The sequence below is a fragment of the Symphalangus syndactylus genome, chromosome 5, assembly GCF_028878055.3.
Source record: "Symphalangus syndactylus isolate Jambi chromosome 5, NHGRI_mSymSyn1-v2.1_pri, whole genome shotgun sequence".
Lineage (NCBI taxonomy): Eukaryota > Metazoa > Chordata > Mammalia > Primates > Hylobatidae > Symphalangus > Symphalangus syndactylus.
Genome location: NC_072427.2, coordinates 94,214,728 through 94,219,721, shown reverse-complemented (window position 1 = coordinate 94,219,721; position 4,994 = coordinate 94,214,728). Strand labels below are relative to the sequence as shown.

Genomic DNA, 4,994 nt, shown 5'->3' with positions numbered 1-4,994 from the left:
ATGACACAGAAAGTGGAAGACAATAAACAGAGAATGCTGCTGTTGCAGTGGATATGATATTAACTATCAGACATGCTTTCAGCTGCAAATGATTAAAACCCTAACCAAACGAGGCTTAAACAACAGTAAAGACGTGTCCATACCAGGTATGGAGACAGAGAGGCTCCAGGTTAATTATTCAATTACTCATAAAGTACATGGGTTCTTTCCTTCTTTCTCCTCTGCCACCCTTAGGATGTTGACTTGGGAATATCTTCCATTATATTCCCAGAGAGGCTGCCATAGATATAGGTATAACACAGTGATGACATCTAGAAGCACAGTGTGGTCCTTCTCACTTGCCTCTTTTTACCTTTTAGAATATAATAGAATTTACCAATTTAGCTCTGAGAAGAGCTAAATTGCAATGCAAAATAGTGAAAAACACCAGTGCTTCACAAATTCTTCCACAAAAAGAAGACGAAACACCTCCAAACTCACTCTATGAGGCCAGTATTACCATGATACCAAAACCATAACAAAGATATTACAAGAAAAGAAAACTATAGGCCAATATCCCTTATGAATATAGAAACAAAAATCCTCAACATAATACTAGCAAACTGAAAACAGCAACATAAAAACAGGTTTATGTACTATAACCAAGTGGGATTTATCTCAGGAATACAAGGTTGGTTGATATGAAAATCAATCAATGTAATACACTTTAATGGAATAAAGTGAGAAAACACATGATCTGACATGGAAAAAGCATTTAACGAAACCCCACGCTCTTCCATGATAAAAACAATGAATAAAGTAGAAATAGAAGGGAACTTTCTCCACCTGACAAAGGGCATAAACAAAAACTCATAGTTAATATATTTTTCACTGTAAATTTACAAGTTATAATTGTATGTATTTATGAAGTACAAAAATTTATGATATATTTATACAATGTGGAATGATTAAATCGAGCTGCTAACATACCCATCACCTCAAATACTTACCATTTTTTGCAGTGAGAACATTTGAAATTTACTCTCAGCAATTTTGAAATATACAATACACTACTGTTAATTATAGGCATGCTGTTGTGCAATTGGTCTCCGAAACCTATTCCTTCTGACTGAAACTTTATACTCTTTGACCATAACCTCCCTGTTCTTCTCACAACCCCAGCGTCTGGCAACCACCTTTCTACTCTCTGCTTCTATGAGTTTAATTGTTTCAGATGCCATATACAAGTGAAATCACGCAGTATTTGTCTTTTGGTGCTAGACTTGGTACATTTAGCATAATGGCCTCCAGGTTCATCCATGTTGTCGCAAATAAGAGAATTTCCTTCTTTTTTAAGGCTAAATATTATTCCATTGTGTCCATACCACATTTTCTTTATCCATTCATCCACTGATGAACATTTAGGTTGATTTCAAAACCTGGCTATTGTGAATAATGCTGCAAGGAACACAGGAGTGCAGGTATGTCTTTGACATACTGATTGCAAATCCTGTGGATATATTCCCAGAGATTACTGGATCATATGGTAATTCTATTTTTAGTTTCTTGAGGAATCTTCATACAATTTTCCATCATGGCCGTACTAAGTTATATTCCCATCAACAGTGTACAAGGCGTCCCTTTTCTCCACATCCTTGCCAACACTTATCTTGCATCTCTTTGATAATAGCCACTCTATTGTGTGAGGTGATATTTCATTGTGGTTTTAATTTGCATTTCCCTAATGATTAGTGATGTTGAGTGCTTTTTCATATAGCTGTTGGCCATTTGTATGTCTTCTGTTTTGTTTTTTTTTTTTCTTTTTTTTGAGACAGAGTCTCTCTCTGTTGCCCAGGCTAGAGTGCAGTGGCATGATCTCAGCTCACTGCAACCTTCACCTCCTGGGATCAAGCGATTCTTGTGCCCTGCCACTCGAGTAGCTGGGACTACAGGTGTGTGTCACCACACCTGGCTAATTTTTATGTTTTTGGTAGAGACAGGGTTTCACCATGTTGGCCCGGCTGGTCTCGAACTCCTGGGCTCAAGCAATCCCCTGCCTCGGCCTCCCAAAGTGCTGGGATTACAGGCGTGAGCCACTGTACCCAGCCTGTATGTCTTCTTTTCAGAAATGTTTATTCAAGTCCTTTGACCATTTTTAACTGTATTATTTGTTTTCTTGCTATTGAGTTGTTTGAGTTCCTTATAGATTTTGGATATTAACCCCTTATCACATGTATGGTTTGTAAATATGTTTTCCTAATCTATAGGTTGTTTCTTCACTCTGTTGTTTCCTTTGTGGTGCAGAAGCTTTTTAGTTTGAAGTAATCCCATTTGTCTATTTTTGCTGTACCCGTGATTTTGGAGTCAAATTCAAAAAAATAATTGCCCAGACCAATGTCATGCAGTTGGACCCTTATCTCTTAACATATACAAAAAGTAATTGAAATGAATCAAAGTCCTGAATGCAAGAGCTAAAACTCTAAAACTCTTAGAAGAAAAAAAAATAAGTATAAGCCTTCATGACCTTCAATTAGGCAATGGTTTCTTTGACATGACACCAAAAGCACAAACAACCAAATGAAACAAATAGATAAATCAGGCTTCATCAAAATCAAAAACTTTTGTGCTTCAAAGGACACTGTCAGGAAAGTGCAAAGGCAACCCACAGAATGGGAGAAGATATTTCAAATCATATATATCTGTTAAGGGTCTAGCATCCACAATATATAAAGAAATCTTACAACTCAACAATAAAAGGATAAATAATTCAATTGTTAAATGCAAATCAAAACCGCAAGATACTTCCTCACACCCACTAGGATGGCTTCAATGTAAAAGACAAAAAAACAAGTGTTGGTGAGGATGTGGAGAAACTGGGACCCTCATACACTACTGGTGGGAATGTAAGATGATGCAGCCACTTTTTTCTTTTTTTTTTTTTTTTGAGACAGAGTCTTGCTCTGTCACCCAGGCTGGAATGCAATGGCATGATCTCAGCTCGCTGCAACCTCTGCTATTTTTTAAAATTGCTGAGTAAAATGTTGGATGTGACTCAGGCATCCCGAAAGTCTCAAAGCTCTGAATATTCAACGTCAATTTAAAGAAGACACAAGATACTGGACTTTTTTCCCCATTGTCAAAATATGGGGCGTATGCCATTGCAAGTTGAGTATGTAAAAAACCATGATGCTATTTTATAGTCATGGAATCAATCACGAGAATTCACAGTCTTGTGAACAGGGACTTCTCATATGTGATAAATGACTTGATTGCTGTGTTTCTGATTAGCGGCTTTTCAAGTGCATTACAAATGTTGGAAACATCCATTAGTCACTATTTAGCAACATTTTAGGAACTGATTAAAGTGAATCAGTGTTTCAGAAACATAGAGGAACTACTTGTGCTATGAACGCAACAGTGAAGATATCCAGCAGATCCTTTCGGAAGAGAGAAATAGACAAGAATCTTAAGCCACCTTCCTTTTGTTGTTGTTAGAGACAGAGTCTCACTCTGTCACCCACACTGGACTGCAGTAGTGTGATCATAGCTCACTGCAGCCTCAATCTCCCAATCTCAAGCAATCCTCCCACCTCAGCCTCCTAAGTAGCTCGGACTACAGGTGCACACCACCACACCTGGCTCATTTTTCTTTTTCTAATTTTTAGTAGAGACGAGCTCTTGCTATGTTGCCTAGGCAAGTCTCAAACTCCTAGCCTCAAGCGATCCTTAAGCCTCAGCCTCCCAGAGTGCTGGGATTACAGGCATGAGCTACTGCTCCCATCCCAGGCCATCTTCTGAATGTAATTTAATGTCTGCAGGTTTGCCAGTTAGCTTGTCACTTTTACCTAGAAGTATTTCAGAGAGAAAAAAAAAGTTAAAGCAGGTGTGGAGCGAGAGGGAAAGCAGACACAAATGCAATCCAATATTATAGTAGAAGATCACTGCTTAGATTGTCTCCATAGTTCATCTTTGCTTTGGTTTCCATCTTAATTTTTTTTGTGAAAAGATATACATATATTTAGAATTAGCCAGTTGCACTCAGTTTAGATGACCCCAATTTTGTTGGCAACATCCAAAGCGTCGTAATCCGGAGCCGGTGGAATATATGCCTTCTTCTCTCCATCAGGCCGAATCAGGGTGTTGACCTTGGCCATGTCAATGTCATAGAGCTTTTTCACAGCCTGTTTGATCTGGTGCTTGTTGGCTTTCACATCCACAATGAACACACATGTGTTGTTGTCACCTGTTTTCTTTATGGCCAACTCGGTGGTCAGCGGAAACTTGATAATAGCATAGTGGTGAAGCTTGTTTCTCCTGGGGGTGTTCTTCTGAGGATATTTGGGCTGCCTCTGGAGTCGCAGTGTTTTGGACTGCTGGAAGGTGGGTGACGTGGATCATTTTTTTTGTGGCTGTGGACACCTTTCAACACTGCCTTCTTGGCCTTTAAAGCCTTCGCTTTGGCTTCAGCTTTAGGAGGGCAGGAGCTTCCTTCTTTGCTTTCGGTGCCATCTTATGAAAAGCCCATCTTAATTTTTAAATTGAGATTGGTAAAGTTTTTCTATTTCTTCATAGTAAATATGTTCAGCTTTGCAGGCCATACATACAGTCTCTGTTGCAACTACTCAGCTCTGCCTTTGTAAGAACAAAGCAGCCATAGGCAATATGTAAATGAAGGGTGTGTGTAGCTGTGTTTCCATGAAACTTTATTAATAAAAACAGGCATCGGGGCTGGGCACGGTGGCTCATGCCTGTAATCCCAGCACTTTGGGAGGCCAAGGTGGGACGATCACTTGAGCTCAGGAGTTCGAAACCAGCCTGGCCAACATGGTGAAACCCTGTCTCTACAAAAAATACAAAAATTAGCTGGGCGTGGTGGCACGCACCTGTAGTCCCAGCTACTCAGGAGGCTGAGGCAGGAGAATCGCTTGAACCCAGGAGGCGGACATTGCATGCAGTGAGCCAAGATCGCACCACTGCACCCAGCCTGGGTGACAGAACGAGACTCCATCTCAAAA

The 4,994-nt window shown here is 39.7% G+C and overlaps 1 pseudogene; it reads right to left on the bottom strand.

The window, feature by feature from the left end:
• Positions 1-3,872: 3,872 nt before the first annotated feature.
• Positions 3,873-4,661, bottom strand: LOC129481835 (large ribosomal subunit protein uL23-like; annotated as a pseudogene).
• Positions 4,662-4,994: the final 333 nt, after the last annotated feature.